General features: G+C 40.3%; 1 protein-coding gene across 4 annotated transcripts in view; it reads left to right on the top strand.

Moving 5' to 3' along the window:
- PRKN (parkin RBR E3 ubiquitin protein ligase) overlaps nucleotides 1–18133 on the top strand; it is a 1413696-nt gene that overhangs the window by 676215 nt on the left and 719348 nt on the right. The gene's annotated exons all lie outside the window — the stretch shown is intronic.

The raw sequence follows: 18133 nt of genomic DNA, 5'->3' as shown, positions 1-18133 counted from the left end.
ATCCTTTCTCTCTTTGCAAGTATATGCCATGTGTTTCATAGACAGCAGATATTTCCTGAAAGAATCCCTAAGTTCTGAATTTGTTTGTTTGTTTGTTTGTTTATTTATTTATTTATTTTGAGTTAGAGTCTCACTTTGTTGCCCAGGCTGGAGTGCAGTGGCGCAATCTCGGCTCACTGCAAGCCGTGCTTCCCGGGTTCACGCCATTCTCCTGCCTCAGCCTCCGGAGTAGCTGGGACTACAGGCGCCCACCAGCACACCTAGCTAATTTTCTTTTTGTATTTTAAGTAGAGATGGGGTTTCACCGTGTTAGCCAGGATGGTCTCGATCTCCTGACCTCACGATCTGCCCGCCTCGGCCTCCCAAAGTGCTGGGATTACAGGCATGAGCCACTACACCCGGCCACTCTGAAATTATTTTTAAGATAATTTTGTTATTATGGTCATGTTTAACATGTATATTGTTGTATTTTTTTAAAAAAAAAAACCTCAAAACTCGCTGGCTCCATCGTAATCTGACTGTATACATTTCCTGAGTTGTAAATACTGTTATGGTGCCAACACAAATGTCAGCGTTAGTTCCCAAACTGTCAGAGCCAGCTGGCCATTCATATCTTCTCTAAGGAACAGAGTCTGTCAACAGCAACAGGTACCATGTTTGAGCGAGAATCATTAAAGGAGCTTTCTCTCGCCAGTCTGCTGGCTGATCGGAAGGATACCAAGACAGCAGTGGGCAACAATAAACAGTCACTCTCCACCAGACTAGGGCTAGGGGCTATGAACAGATTTTTGTCCATCCAAATCCTGAAGAAAGAAATCCTGAAGAAAAATAATGACTTGTATGTCACTCACAGATTTTTGAGACATCACATAGTCTTGCCAGTTTCCCACTGGGATGAAATTAAAGCGCATATTTCCTAGGGCGGCATTCTTAAGTATAATTACATACCTTTACATGTATACAAATGTAATATGTTTATATTATAGCATACATAATATGTAGATATAATTACATCTAATAGTGTAATTATATATACATCTATGTTTCCACAGATACATATGTGTGATACATATATACATACATATAATCTTGCCCCTAAAAACTTGTAAGTACAACCCGATAGGTTTATGCTTACAAGTTTTTAGGGTCAAGATTATATGTATGTATAGGGTATACATATATACAACAGTATATGTATAATGTTTGAGTTATATCTGTAACTGAAACCTGAGTTGGGGGCCAATATTCACTCTTCCTGTGGGACACAGAAAGTCCTGGGTCTGGCATGTTGTTTAATGCAGTCAGTCATGAGTTGTAGTCCTGGGTACTGGGCTGAGAGTAGCCCAAATCCTTTAGGAGCCCTGTCTTTCAAAGGAGTCCTGAAATGATTTTCCCAGTCAGTATTTCAAGGAACATAAACTAACAATCAGAAAAACCACAAAATATATGTGGAAACAAGCCATGGTGAATAAGAGTGAGCAGAATTCAAAACAGTAAAGAATATAGAAATTGAAATCATCAAGAATAGAGTATAAGGATACTTAATATGTTTAAAAAATAAAACTGTATAAGACAAAGATTAAAAAAAAAAAAAAAAGAAAACTATTGGAAATATCCAGTCGAATTAAACAAGCACACACAGCTGAAATTCTAGAATTATATATAAATTTTAATAATTGACACAAAGTTTACTAAATGGGCTGAACAGCAAATAAGACATAGCTAAAAAGAGAAAATAGAACTTAGATCTGAAATTTGACCTGAAAAAAAATTATCCTAAATGCTGCTAGAACATAATAATAGATTTGAAATATAAAAGAGAACTTAAAAAACATGGAAGATAGAATTTCATAATACAGTCATTCCTATCTACGGCCACACCACCCTGAATATGCCCGATCTCATCTGATAATACAGTCATTCTACGTATCTTTGGGGGATTTGTTCTAGGGCACCTTCCGCCCACTTTGGATACCACAGTCCACAAATAAGGGGACTCATAGGCTGTTTGAAGCCATCACAGCTGTCACATAGAGACTTTAAAATCCATGGGGCAAGGAAGCCTTGCCCAGAAGCTTCCAGCGGACACCCCTTGATCCCCTTGTCCAGATTAGGCCAATTCTGTGCACAGACAGTCCGGATTCGCTCCAGGGTAGTGTGGGTGACACTAGAGGCTGCGTTCTTTGATCATGTGGAGGCAGCAGCTTCCCCATCAGGATGGAGAGGAAGGACGGCTTCTTCCCGTCAGCCCTATGGGTGACAACTACCCCTGGGTTCCAGGGACGGTCAGAAAGTACATCATCACCCCCGAAGGCCTCACACCTCTGTGGCCCTTGAGGCCACCCCATGGCCCTTGGCAGGGGTGCTCTGGACATGGGGTTGCATCATGACCAAAGGCATTCTCACAAAGGCCACGCTCCTGCTTGCCTCTCAGGTGGGAGCACATTGTTCCTAAACAAGGATGAGGAGGCACGTGCACAGCAACCTTAAAACTATGTCTGGTGTGCACTCCCAAGTGTGTATCTGCGGCGGAAAACTGGCCATGCTCATGAGGCCTATTAGCCTATGAAGTTCCCGGTGACAAATGAAGCTTCTTCACACTCATTGCACTCACCAGGCATCTCTCCAGTGTGAGCATTCATGATGCTTAAGGCCTGAGCGTGGCTGAAGAATCTCTCATAGGCGGCCTCTCCTGGGTGTGAGTTCTCCATGCTGAGTGAGTGGGAACTTTCTCAGCCTGGCTTCCCCAACAAATCCCTCCTGTGGTGTGGACTTCGGAATTCTGAAGGAGCTGACAGCTTTGGCTCCAGGTTTCTTCATCTTCCCTGTACTCAAAAGACCTCTCCTTGCATAGAAGATCCTGGTGCCGAATGGGGGGGGAGTTTTAGACACTTTCTTATCATTGCAGCACTTGTAGGACGTGTGTAATTCCTCACACTCCTAGCACATATGGGACTTGCCTGGTGAATTTTCTGGCAGTAAATAATGGCTGCTGCTTCTCAAGACCTTTCCAAACACCATGTGTTTATAGGTTCACAGCTGGGCCTCCCTGTCTTCTCTGTATTCAAGTCCTTGCTGTTCAGTACCGTGGCCCCTCATCAATTCCAGCTGTGTGGCCACAGTGGTTGCGGGGAGCGGGGAGTGGCCTCAAGTCCCAGTGAGGGCTTGAGTTCAAAGGTCTTCAGTAGTCTGCATGGACCATGCTCCTTTGGGCCTAGTAGAAAGCCCCTTCTCCAGGAGAGCAGCCAGCTATGTCCTCAAAGGTCATGGTCCCTGTGCCAAGGTCATTATCTTCCTCACCCTTATTGGAACCTCAGGCTGGGGACCTCCCGGGAAGCAATTCCTGGCCCATTCACCTGGTCAGTCTAGTCACTGTCAACATTGAACCCTCAAAGTTAGAGGTGAACCTCCATTGTCTAGTATAACCATTCAAGCGATTGAACTAAAATACAAAATGCCAAATTGGGAGACGGAAAAAAAAAAAAAAAAAGAGAGGGGGTGAAATATAGGAAAGTGGGACAACTTAAGTAGCACACACAAAAATGGCACAAGTAAAACCTCATGTAACAGAAAGGAAAAGAAATGGAAATGCACTAACTGAAGTTTAAAAGACAATGACTCTTAGACTGGGTTAAAGGAAGAGAATCTAGCTTTACGCAGGTTACAAAAGACATACGTAAAAGAGGTGAGCAGAAAAACATCAAAAGTAAAAGAATGGAAGGTAATAATCCAGGCAAGTATTATCTCAAGAATGCTGTTGAAACCATTTTAATTGCACATAAAATAGATTCTTAGGGGAGGGTGGAAACATTACTAAAAAAGAGACTTTCAAGATTTTGAGAAAAAATATGTTCAGAATCCCAGGAAAAATAGACTTTTGAGGTTCTGGGGATAGAAAGGTTTAGTAACCCAGGAAGATAAAGCAGTTTAAAATGGTATAATCTTAGTAACATGGATTCAAAATATACTAAGGAAACATTGTCAGAATTAACAAAATACGTAGATAAATGTAACACCATGGTGGGAGAGAGAGTAACACAGCTCTCTGCAGAGTTGGAGGCTCCTGCAGTACAAGCTTAGGAAGGATGCATCTGATTCATACCACCAGTGAGCCCACGACATCAGGATAGAGTCACTTGGCAACTGGAGGATATCAACAACTGATCATGTTTTAGGACCTTAAGAAATTTAAATATCGGCCGGGCGCGGTGGCTCAAGCCTGTAATCCCAGCACTTTGGGAGGCCGAGACGGGCGGATCACGAGGTCAGGAGATCGAGACCATGCTGGCTAACACGGTGAAACCCCGTCTCTACTAAAAAATACAAAAAATTAGCCGGGCGAGGTGGCGGGCGCCTGTGGTCCCAGCTACTCGGGAGGCTGAGGCGGGAGAATGGCGTGAACCCAGGAGGCGGAGCTTGCAGTGAGCTGAGATCCGGCCACTGCACTCCAGTCTGGGCGAAAGAGCGAGACTCCGTCTCAAAAAAAAAAAAAAAGAAAGAAATTTAAATATCAATAGCAAAAATATAACTCTAAAAATCTGTTACACGTGGACATGCAAATCACTGAGTGAATGTAAAGAGCTAAATAGAAATAAGGGAACAAGCAACAATGAAAGGGTACCACATAGCAGATATTTTGGAGTATAGCTAAATTTGTATTTAAACAGGGAATTCAGGATCATAAATACCTCAAAGATATTCTTATTAAGGTAGGAAAAGGAAGCATCATATCCAACTATATTTTTTCTGCCATATTTAATAAACACCAACTAAACGTCTGTTAAGTGAAGGGACTGAGGGTTACAGGACTAACCATATCAATAGCTAGCCCAAGTTCAGTGCTCAGTGTGAGCTGAACTCTTTCACTCTCTCTTAAAACCATTTTTCTGGATTGCATTTTCCCAATGCAGCTAAATATAAACTCTGACTCCTGTATTTTCTAAAGTCAAGGTTTTGATGGTATTTTGGACCCTATATATAATTTATTTTATATATTTTAAGTTTATTAAAATTTTGAATTTCTATCACTTAGACAAAATATCCATGTACTTAGAATTTAAAATAGCAGCATTCCTAATATATTCTTAATTAATTAATATTTATACACTTAAAGATAATCTTGGTAGATCATTTTAAATAGCTGTAAAATTTACCCGTGGTTTTTAAGAGTACAAATACAAACTTGACCCTAACTCTCCTATAGACAGAGAAACCTGAACCCAATTCAGCTGTACGCCAATCGCTGTTACTTTAGGAGGGAGCATACTATTTGTTCTTACCTTTTTATCAAAAGAATTCCAGTCAACTCAAAGGATATAGGCTTGAGATTAAAAAGGGGGTGAAATCAATTAGGATTTTCTCCATTAGTGAAACTAACTTGACTTCGGATATGGCATTAGACTTTAGTTATTCTGTGTCAATCTTCATTTTACAATTTACCTATGATACCTTAAACCAAGCTCGTTCAACCTGCGGCACTGTATGTCGCCAAGGATAGCTTTGAATGTGACCCAACACAAATTTGTAAACTCTCTTATGAGATTTTTTTGTGTGTGATTTTTTTTTTCAGTTCAGCAGCTATTTTTAGTGTTAGTGTATTTTATGTGTGGCCCGAGACAATTCTTCTTCTTCCTATGTGACCCAGGGAAGCCAGAAGATTGGACACACTGGCCTTAAAAACTTCAGAGCAATAATTTGTGTTTGCATGTGTACTGGGGGGTGTGTGTTTCTCTTACTTGGGCACGCATAGACTAAGGAAAACCCCAGAGTCCTAGTGTCTGAGCATTATTTCTGAGTTCTGAATTGTAACTTGTAACACTGAGCTCTGCTGTCATCAAATGCTCCCCTCCGAGACCTCTGGCTTTGGCTGTGCTTTTCCAGTAATGAGGAGCCTCTTAGCCAACTACAGGAACCTTGCCTGTTCTCTCACACCTGACAGTCACACAGTAGGGCTTAGGATGGGGGAATTTCCTCAAATAAAAAAGAAAGAAAATTTAAATGATGTCTTCAAAGTAATAAATGACTTTAAGGGTCATTTTAAAGAAATTCTTGTTGAAGGGTGTTGATTTCCTACTGCACAACCTATCATATTTTTTATATATCATATATTTTTGAGAGGCAGAATTTACCTGAAGTGTTATGTAAAATAGTATTTTCTTTTTTAGATTATTTGATTTTGACTGGAGTTCAACTCTTATACATCAAACATTTTTTTTTTCTTATCAGAAGCAGTAGCGTAGGACCTCTTACAATAACTCCAAGATTTATTTCAAATGAAATTAGATACTTAAAACTATCCCCTGAACTGTAATAAATAATGTAACTATTAAACTCAGTATAATAAATAGAGTGTTTTCATCTTATTCAACCTGCAATCTATTTTTCACACTTTCTCCCTCTTAGGCTCAGTATATGCCAACTGGAACATTAGTTTGAATACAAGTTAATATTCATGTCTGTACCTCTGATTTCATGTTCTTGAGAGACATTAACTGAAACCAAATTAATAGCAAATATATCTCCTAATACTGAGCAATTTTGATTTATATCAGAAGTCATTTCCATATTTTATGTCCAAAAAGTTTCTTAATCATGTTTTAGTTGGATCAAATTACTATCCTCCAAGGAGTCTGCATTTCTTTTGTTTGTTTTTATTGTTGTTTTAGACTTCATTAGAATCACAGAAAATGAGACTCAGAATTTCTCAGGATGGTTTCATGTGTGACCTGTATGTTTGTCTTTGTTTGTTTGTTTGTTTTCTGGTATCTAATAACAATAAAAGGTTGGTTTGCTTTTGTTTTTTAAAAAAAGACCTTGGATTGAAAAGTGTCCCTGAGATAGTCACAAATGACAGTGTTTTTTTGCACATCCTGGGAGCTGTGGTCTCCATATTCTCATGTTGTCCATGCTCGTCTGCACTGTGTAATAACTATCAGCACAAACATCTCCAAATATATATTTAAGCAATTCCAGCTTTTGTGGCCTTTCAGAGGTCCCATTGTGGTCAAAGGTGCAGCTGGACACTTACATGTAGAGAGCAGAAAATGAAAACAGAGGTAAAAGACAAATGGGCTCATTCACTCCCCTTTCCCTTGTGCCCTGGTGTTTGCCTGAAGAGAAATGCTCTGCCTGCCCTTACGTTGTTCTCCACAGTCATATTTTCTTAATTCTAAACAAAATTGAATTCTGAAAACTTTGAAGTCAAGCTCAGATTATGATTGAATGGTGTCTAAGCGTGACAAAGTGTTCTGTGTTGTCTGAGATGCAATTTGGGGTGACAAACTAGAAAATTTTCTTAGAACATTTTTCAAAAACCTGATCCAGCATTCAGACTCAAGGACAGCTTATTTCTAAACCAAGTTTTGAGTACTTGATAACAAAAAATGTTCTTTTTTGAATGGTTAAGGTTAAAATTAGAAGATAGATTTTTTTTTTTTTACAGAATTAGTTTAAATCTTACAAATTTGAATCAAAATTTCATTGATATATGGAAACTCATTAGTTGCCCAAGAAAAAAAGTGTCAATTTTTTAAGCGTGCTATAAAAATTAAGGTAATTTTTTAAGAATCTCTGAATATCTTTGAGGGTATGAACCCTAACCTCAATTTAGTTCTCTTTTTTCTGTGAGATAACCATGACATAACTTCTTTCTCATCAGGGCTCTTTTTTTTTTTTTTTTTTTTTTTTTTTGAGACGGAGTCTCACTCTGTCACCCAGGCTGGAGTGCAGTGGCCGGATCTCAGCTCACTGCAAGCTCCGCCTGCCGGGTTCCCGCCATTCTCCTGCCTCAGCCTCCCGAGTAGCTGGGACTACAGGCGCCCGTCACCTCGCCCGGCTAGGTTTTTTTTTTTGGGTTTTTTTTTTTTTTTTTTTTTTTGTATTTTTTAGTAGAGACGGGGTTTTACTGGGTTAGCCAGGATGGTCTCGATCTTCTGACCTCGTGATCCACCGGTCTCGGCCTCCTAAAGTGCTGGGATTACAGGCTTGAGCCACCGCGCCCGGCCAGGGCTCTTTTATAACTTGGTGGAAAACTGAATTAACAGCCATCTTCATGGTAGTGTTAAAGACTCCTTGTAAACTGCTACATGAAAAATTAATCTCCAGAGAAAGAAAACCAGGTGTCGGAACCAGTGTGCCTGTAGCAGAGAATCTGCACATGTCAAATAACAGTGTCCACACTGCTATCACACTCCTTGTAAACTGCTACATCAGAAATTAATCTCCAGAGAAAGAAAACCAGGTGCCAGAACCAGTGTGCCTGTAGCAGAGAACCTGCACATGTCAAATAACAGTGTCCACACTGCTATCACAGAACACGACCTTGGTTTAGTCTATGACGCCATCTTTCCTGCAATATGCAGCTTCCAAAATACGTTTTTTAACTGTCGAAGATGCTTCGTGCTTCCCTGTTCCAGGAAACTCCTAGTCAAGGTGAATGTCAGCTGTTTTTCACACTTGATGATCTGTGATTCTCTATTCTATAGAATACTTTGCATCATACTTTATATAAAGTAGAACAAAATCATGCGTATTACTACAACATACTCAAATATGAGGAATTTAAAACCTGTTTATAAACCCCAGAGGCTTCAAAAGTCTTACTTCTTCATTTGTTTTGCCTTTCCATAGAATGATTCACAAGTCAAACGTGTCAGTCCGAGGCTGTATTGATGGTTGCATTGCAGGTTTAGACAAAGGCCCTGACAACAAAGAGACAACCAAGCACTTTATCTCGATTACTCGGAAAGAAGTGTGCTTCTAGACCACTAGGTTTTAGATTAGGAGAGAGTACATATCGATCTACCGGAGAAGACAGCAATAGATACAAAAAAGATAATTTCAAATAGATTTATAAATGAGATTCTGAGAACCAGAGCAAAGAAAGATTAAATACTGCTGTAAACATTCCCGAATGTTTCAATCGGGATGGTAGATTAGACCCAAATGGAAATATCAGGGATTAGAGATGGGAGGTCACTCTGAGATAGCCTCGGTGCAGATACACAGGAGCCTAATGGAGTGAGAATAGAAGGAAGACGTGAGAGTAATGGGCCAAGAGATTGAGGCCTGCTTCTTGGCTGGGAAACAGCCCTCCTGGTCCTTCCAGCAGGTGATTGATGGCTCCCGGAGACACGTACTTCATCATGCCTTGATGGCGGTCATTAAGAAGCTATCATCTCTCTTACTCAGGTCAAGCTAGCTCTCAAAAAGTTATCAAGAGCCACAGTAAAATTTAGTTTTTAAGATATATGTGGCAAAAATCCCTTAAAGCCAATTTCCCAAACTTGAGATTTAGGATGGAAATTATAAGCACATGGAGAATCAAATCACAACTGAGACAATGTCAGGTGCTGTTGACCCACATGTGGTGAAACACTCCCTTCCACTAACGTTTCTTGGAGAAAGGACCATAGTTTGGGATCCTCGGATCATCTGAGCTTCCTCAAGTAGGCAGTCGTCATTCCCCTTAATACTCAGGGCTTGGGAAAATAACTTCAGTGGTGATCATCCTACGTGTGTATTATTTACAAGGTACAGAGAAAGTGTTTATGTTTCAAGAGTGGAAAAGCCAAAGATCAAATTTAAAATTTGCATCTTTCCATTGAAAGAAATGTAGATAATTTTTATAACACACTGATTTGTTGTGCTAGTCACTATGCAGAAAACAAAGACTGACCTTCAGGATGTAGGAATCTAGCCGAGTAGAAAAGACTTCACAGAAATCACTGCAATTCAGATTCCGCAGAGCAAGTAAAAAGCTTACCAAGCATCTCTTCTGTGCCAAGCATTAGGGTAGAAAAATGAGTACTGAATTCACTGCTTTCATAGTTTGGGAAAAATTGGGGATGGAGTGAAACATGTAAGCAAACAATGATTTTTATACCAGGACCTAAATGCTGATAAGGCTGGATGTGAAGGACCATGCAAGGACTTCCCTGTGAACAGGGCAGAGAAATAACACAAGTTAGTATTTCATGAGTGACATGAAACATGCACAGAAAGTGCTTATGGAGTTCAGAAAACGCAAAGGTGATCAAAGAGGACTTCGTGGAGGAGGTGAAGCCCAAGGGGTGGGTGGTGAGATTTTCACAGGTGGTGATATTGGCAAGGTTGGAAACATTTTGTGAGGTACAGGAAATGACAGGAATAAAGGAATAGAAAATTAAGGTTGATGCATTCCCTAATCCTACTGGCCACTTGTTCTGTGCCAGACAGTCTGCTCAGCTCCAGTGTATAAAATCAACATTCCCTGCTTTGATGGAGCTCTGCCCAGTCCTGATGACCTTGGACTTGTCAAGAAGGAAGATGAGAAAGAAAAGAGGATGTTAAGAGGACATGAAACAGGGCAGCTGCTTGGAATCTACCCTGGGGAGATTAGAGGTTGAGCTGAGATGCACAGGCTGAGCTAGAATTGATGACTGGGGGTTGAGGACATGCCCAGCAGGGAGGAGGCTCCTACAGGAACCCCGCAGCAGCCAGCAGGGAACTGCTCTGGGAAGCACCCGGGAGGTGGTGCATTACTTCTTTTTCGTTTGTTCGTTCCTGTTTGGGGGTTTCTACTTAAAAGTTCATTAGCATAATAGACGTAATCTCAGCATGTTGAAGTTGAGGTGTTTTGAAGGCTGAGACAGCAGTTGCACAGTCCGTAGTGTGGTTGTGGTGGAACGATGGCCTAAGGAACAAAAAGAGTAAAAGAGAGTCTTACAGGGAACAAAAACAAAATATTATTTTGTACAATTTTTTCTGCCTTCCTTGCATCCCTGGCAAAGTGTGAATAAAGGTAAATTAGAATTGGTGTTTTGCCTTCCCTAAAACTCGGAACACAACATACAAATGAGGTGTTCATTTAGAACTGGGTAGAAGTGCCACTATTGTCTTGTATTTATTGGGTTATTAACATCAGCCATCTGGTGGTCTTCTGTCTTGACTGTTTGTGTTTCTCCAGTGTGTTCCTCAGTGGGAATCTGCTTAGTGGTTGATTGAAATTCTATCTTTATCAGCAACTCTCTGTTATCTATAATCGCTGGAAATGGATGATCCAGTATGAAGGTTTTCCTGCCTTTCTCTTCCTACTGCTTCCTTCTTGTCAATCTTCCTAGAAAATTGAGGACCCTTTTTTGTTGCCGTTACCTTTTCAAAATATTAGAGGGGAGACAAAATGGGTTACTATGTAAAGTGAACTTTGACACTATCTGAGATTTCATCCTTTCCAAAGGACAATTGAGTCGATAGCAACTATATGCTGGACAGTTTGAGAAGCTGGATTGAGAGTTCAGGAGTCTGTCTGTAACTCCTTCTCCGTCTATGTCCATATCCGTTGACCTCTGTTCATCTCCATTTGTCCATTGGTGAAGCAAAGACTGCACATCAGTGAATTTTGAAATGTCACTGATCATTTATGCAGACACAGGACTCAATGAAGCTTCCTTGGCTTTCAAAACTGAAGGATGTTCTGTTGGGATCATCTAACTGTATATCTGAAGATTTTTCTTATTCAAAAACGTCTCTATTTTCTGGATCCTAGCATTGTCATTTTTTCCTCAGGGTTATTGATACGGTTTGGCTATGTCCCCACCCAAATCTCAACTTGAATTGTCGCTCCCAAAATTCCCATGTGTTGCTGGAGGGTCCCAGGGAGAGGTCATTGAATCATGTTGGCTGGTCTTTCCTGTGCTTTATCATGATGGTGAATAAGTCTCACGAGATCTGATGGGTTTATCAGGGGTTTCTGCTTTTGCTTCCTCCTCATTTTTCTCTTGCCACCACCATGTAAGCAGTGCCTTTCACTTTCCGCCATGATTCTGAGGCCTCGCCAGTCATGTGGAACTGTAAGTCCAGTGAAGCCTCTTTTTCTTCCTGATTTTGCGTATGTCTTTTTCAGCAGCATGAAAATGGACTAACAGTTATCTAACTTACTAATTTCTTACCTGCTTATGAAAATGAACTATTTTAACAATCAAAGAACCATTTCTCCATGTGCTTCTACCATTTTATTAAAACGTATACTGATGTTTACAAGAATTATAAGTGCCATTAAGTAATTTTATATTAAGCAATTAGAACTCATATTACTTAGCACAATGTACAATATATGAAGATCCTTTAGAGAATCAGTTCTAATTTAGTATTTAATAGTGAGTAGTATTAATTATAAGGCATGCATTTAAATGTGGATATTTTATTGATAGAACAATGAAAATATTTTAAATGCATTCAATGCTTAAAAGGGCTATGGTTCAGCCAGGCACAGTGGGCCATGCCTATAATCCCACCATTTGGGGAGGCCAAGGCAGTAGAATTGTTTGAGCCTAGGAGTTTGAGACCAGCCTAGGCAACATTATGAGACCCCATCTCTCTGAAAAATGAAAAAAAAAAAAAATTAGCTGGGTACATGCCTGTAATCTCAGCTATTTGTGAGGCTGAGGTGGGAGGATTGCTTGAACCCAGGAGGTGGAGTTTGTAGTGGGCTGAGATTGGTCACTGCACTCCAGCCTGGGCAACAGTGCGAGACTCTGTCTCAAAAAAAAAAAAAAGACTATAGTTCAGTCATGAACCATAGTCAGTGCATTTTTCTCCATTTAGGTTTGCTTTTATTTAAATAAAAGAAATGTTTATTTCATTTCTGTTATTATAATTCTTGTGAACATCTTGCAAACGCATATTTGCTTTTATTTAAATGAAATATATTCATTTAAATAAAATATATTCATTTAAATAAAAGCAAATATAAATGGAGAAGAATGTGTTGATGCATTGTGAGGTTCATTATAGCTGAATAATTATGGCCTATGGCTCTATGAGAAGTAAACCACAAAACTAGAAGTGCAGACTACACTGCATGGGGGCGAAGCTTGAGAGCCTTCTCAGCAAGGCCTTGTGTTTCCTCTTAGGGAACATGCAGGGTCAATGGAAATGTCCTAAACAAGTAGCCACTCTAGGATAGGGTATGTCAGCCACACGTATGGGACTAAATGCACACTGTGACTGACAGATCGCCAGAAAGTAAATAATAGAAAGGTTACCCAAACTGGAAGATGCTTAGGAGTCTACAAAGTCACAATTGCTACAATTTAGGGGCTATAATCCATTAATACTGGTTATCATGCACTGTTTAAATTGTGGTTCCTTAGAAGCCATGCAATGATCTACCGAGAACTACTGGTTAGTCTGATTTCCCCGTATTTTCTTCCCAGTGATCACAACTGGAGTACCTCCTGCAGATTCTGTCACAGATATGACAGGTGGACCTCAAAAAACAAAGCAAAGCTAAACTAAACCTTAATAACAACCTAAACCCCTTGAAAAGGTGAGAACCAATCTCTGTTTAGAAAGAGAGAGAGGTAAGGGAAGGGTGGGGACTGGAGGCAGTTGGAGCATTAAGAGGAGCTGAAGAAATGGAACGCTGTTACTCTCTCCATCAAATAGTGCTTTGTGGCTAAAGATATGTTGAAGAGAATGGCCACCATCTGGTAAGAATTGCCATGAGTCCAAATGTTTACAGGTTCAGGAACTAAATTTTAGCAACTCAGTTCTTAAAGAGATGAACTCATGAGCTATCTAATACAAAGTAGATTATGAACCATGATGTTCATTTATTGGTTTATACTCTGAGGACAGCTCCAATTCCATGGTATTCATTTTTATTTTTTTGAGACAGAGTCTCACTCTGTCACCCAGGCTGGAGGGCAGTGGTGTGATCTTGGCTGGTTGCAACCCCCACCTCCCAGGTTCAAGTGATTCTCCTGTCTCAGCCTCCTGAGTAGCTGGGACTACAGGTGCATACCATTATGCTGGGTTAATTTTCGTATTTTTAGTAGAGATGGGGTTTCACCATGTTGGCCAGGCTGGTCTTGAACTCCTGACCTCAGGTGATCCACCCACCTCAGCCTCCCAACGTTCCATGCTATTCATATCTTCCCTCTCAGCTGCATGACTTTCCCTCTTGCCCTCTACTCTGTCCCTGTCTCATCCTTGTTGCTTTCTTTCATCACTACTGTTCTTCTCGGGCAGCTCCCCACTAACTCCACCTCCCTCAGTGTTACCAAGCTATTCATCCTTGCATGGTTGTTTAAAAATGTGTCTGCAGGTTCATAAATACTCACATCAAAAATGTGGTTCTAGGCCGGGCATGGTGGCTCACCCCTGTAATCCCAGCACTTTGGGAGGCCGAGGTGGGTGGCACCTGAGGTCAGGAGTTCAAGACCAGCCTGACCAAGATGGTGAAATCCTGTCTCTACAGAAAAATACAAAAAAAAAAAAAAAAAAAAATAGCCAGGCATGGTGGTGGGTGCCTGTAATCCCAGCTACTTGGGAGTCTGAGGCCAGAGAATCGCTTGAACCCAAGAGGCGGAGGTGGCAGTGAGCCAAGACCGTGCCATTGTACTCCAGCCTGGGCGACAAGAAAGAAACTCCATTTCAAAACAAAAAAAAAGAAAAAATAAAGTGATTCTAATTCCCCTCCCCACAGACCTAGGTCAGACTTAGTGACTTGTTTCTAAAGAATAGAAAACAGTAGAACTTACGCTGTTACTTCTGAAGCTAAATCATAAAAGGCAAAGTAGCATCTGAATTCCTCTCTTTTGGTGACCTGTACACTAATAGGCCCCAAATAACATTTTAAATGCCCGAGTTTCCTACCACTTCATGCTGGAGAGACCAGAGGGAAAGGCCGCATGGAAATTGAGAGAGAGAGATGGCTGAGGAACCCAGGTGTACCAGCTCCCAGCAGTTTGTCTTTGCATCGACAACAACCGTGATTGGGAACAAGTGAGCTTTCAGACAACTCCACCTCCCAGCTTTTAAACCTCCCCAGCTGTTGCCAAGCAGCGCCGAGGAAAGCAGTGCCCAGCAAATGCTGCTTAAATTTAATCCTGTCTAAATTTACCAGTAAAATTAATTTTAAAAAACTAAAAACTATTTAATCCGCTAACATTTGGGGTGGTCTGTTGAACAGCAGTAGATGACGGCACACCTTCCACAGTGTTCTACAGAAGACTATACACACTTTGATATATACATCTGTCTGTCTGTGTGCATATATGTGTGTGTATATCATAGTTTTATTGAAAGGGGGCTCAAATGTGGAACAGACATTGATAATTGTTTAGTCTGTGTTGCTATCAAGGAATACCTAAGGCTGGGTACTTTATAAGGAAAAGAGGCTTATCTGGTTCACAGTCCTGCAGGCAGTACAAGAAGCATGGCGCTGGCATCTGCTTCTGGGGGAGGGCCTCGGGCTGCTGCCACTCATGGTGGAAGGTGAAGAGGAGTCATCTGGGCAGAGGTCCATGGGGAAAGAGGAAATGAGAGAGAGGAGGAGGTGCCAGGCTCCTTTCAACAACCGGTTCTCAGGAGAACCAACAATGAGAAGTCTGTCACTCCCTTGGAAAGGGCACCAAGCCATTCATGAGGGATCCTCCCCCAGGATCCAAACACGTCCCACCAGACCCCACCTCCAACAATGGGGATCTAATTCAACAGAAGACTTGGTGGGGCTGAATGAACCATATCCAAACCATAGCAATAATCAAAGTGTCCGAAGTAGAGTTATGTGATCTTGAAAGGAGTTCATTCAGGCTGGGCTAGAATTATTTCTGTATTTAAAGCATATCTTTGCATCAAATGGTGTCAGAAAAGCAATAGCAAGCACTTTTTTTTTTTTTTTTTTTTTTTGAGACAGAGTCTCGCTCTGTTGCCCAGGCTGGAGTGCAGTGGCGCAATCTCAGCTCACTGCAAACTCTGCCTCCCGGGTTCATGCCATTCTCCTGCCTCAGCCTCCAAAGTAGCTGGGACCACAGGTGTCCGCCACCTCGCCCAGCTAATTTTTTGTAGTTTTTTTCAGTAGAGACAGGATTTCACTGTGTTAGCCAGGATGGTCTCAATCTCCTGACCTCGTGATCCACCTGCCTCGGCCTCCCAAAGTGTTGGGATTACAGGCGTGAGCCACCGCGCCAGGCCAGCAAGCACTTTCAAATCAACTTCTCCTCTTAATGGTTACTAAATGCACAACTTGCTCATGCCCAAGGCATTGAAATGAAGTTATACATCTATCAAATGTAATCCTATCATGTCTACTTGAGGTTATACCCTGATCTCCTAGATTTCTAACTACATATTTTCCAAGTCAACATCAGTGACTTATTTACAAATGATTTTATCTGATGGTTTATTCTTCTGTAGTTTTCCTTTAAAAAAGGCCAAGCTTAGTATGTAACCTAGTAGACAATAGCTCAGACAGTAGACAAACTTGATTTGAACTTTTATTATGGTATTACAGGCTCGTGGCCCCAGATGAAACCATTGTAACCCTAGGAGTGTCCACATTTTGATACAGATGTATCAGTGACTATTATACAAAGCTCTTTTAAGCATTATCTGATAAAGGGTATAAAGTGCTTACTTCAGAGCCTGTCATTGTAAGAGATCAATAAATTGTGGTTATTATGACCACAGTTGTTATAATGTGTTGACTTTTACTAGGTTTGATTTCGGAAGGTGGCATTCTCCAACCTTTTCCACAAAGACTGCAATCAATTTGCCATAATTTGTATGCAGTCGATTGCCATTTCTACAAATAACATGTATTCAAATTAAGTGGTTCTGACAATAACTTTGTAGCAAACTGTAACATTTGTAATTTTCTTAAATAAAAATGTGCTTAATTTGCATTTCATATAACAGATTATTAATATATAGATAAAAATCTATACCAGTTGATATGGAGGAAAAAATAACATGGTCATAATGGCTTAGGAAAAGTTTTATTATTGGTTTCTATTTTTTTTTTCAGAACTGTGTGCCAGTATGATTACTGCCATAATACCACACATTTTTAAATATCATACTAGATGTGTAATTTAGAACTATTATACCTCATTTTCATTGAATTATTTTCATAATAAATGTTGCATTTTCTGATTATAAAAACATAATGTTGGCTGAAAAAAATTAGCCAACGTACTTTCACATAAACAGGAGGGTAAGGCCGGCCGCGGTGGCTTATGCCTGTAATCCCAGCACTTTGGGAGGCTGAGGCAGGCAGATCACAAGGTCAAGAGATTGAGACCATCCTGGCCAATATGGTAAAACCCTGTCTGTACTAAAAATGCAAAAATTAGCTGAGCATGGTGGCGCACGCCTGTAGTCCCAGCTACTTGGGAGGCTGAGGCAGGAGAATTGCTTGAACCCAGGAGGCAGAGGTTGCAGTCAGGCGAGATCGTGCCACTGCACTGCAGCCTGGTGACAGAGCAAAATTCCGTCTCGAAACAAGAAAAAAAAAAAAAAAGCAGAGGGTAAAACCTCTTGCAATCAAATCATCTGGAGATAATCACTATTAACACTGTTAACATTGGATGCATATTCTTCCAAGTCTGTTTTCCTTGTGCGTGTGTGTGTGTGTGTGTGTGTGTGTGTGTGTGTACACATGAAAATACACAGACACATACACTTGTTTTTGTGTCTCACATATTATTGTATAACTTGCATCTTTTACTTCATGTAATGTGCTCGTTATCCATATCAAGAGATACAAGTCTCTATGAGCACATTTGGTGATTGATCCTATTTATTTTGTTGAAGAGTCTTTCATTGATAAGTTTATAGGCTGCTCTACATTTCATTATAAAAATAGCACATTAGTGATCTTCCTTAAACACATCTCTAGTAATTTGTCTAGTCACATTTTTGAAATATAATTTTGGGAGTAGAGTTGCAAAGGGCAAAATATTTTACATGTAAAGTGTTAGGGTCCTTAGTTCCAAAAGTTCCCCTGGAAAGCTTCCATCAATTTCCAGTTTCCCCTAAACTGCATGTCAGTACAGTTTCTTTGCATCCTCTAACACTGGGTGCTTTTATTCTTTTTAATTTTTGCCAATTATTTAGGTGAAACATGGCATCTTATGTAAAATTGCCTTTCTCCAATTACTAGGAAGCTTGAGTAGATTTTCATTATTTATTGCTTACTATTATGGTTATTTTCTTTTATTATAATTGCACAGTATAGATAAACATTTCTTACAGTAAGTATAAGGAATTATTTCTTATAGTTTGTTTCTTATGACAGTTTCATATGTTTTTATATGAAACCATTTCTTGTCATACATGCTTAAAATATTTTTACCAGTAAGTAATTTAA

This window comes from Papio anubis, chromosome 6, assembly GCF_008728515.1.
Source record: "Papio anubis isolate 15944 chromosome 6, Panubis1.0, whole genome shotgun sequence".
Lineage (NCBI taxonomy): Eukaryota > Metazoa > Chordata > Mammalia > Primates > Cercopithecidae > Papio > Papio anubis.
Note: the sequence above shows the minus strand (reverse complement) of the source record. Positions and strands in the feature narration are given on the sequence as shown.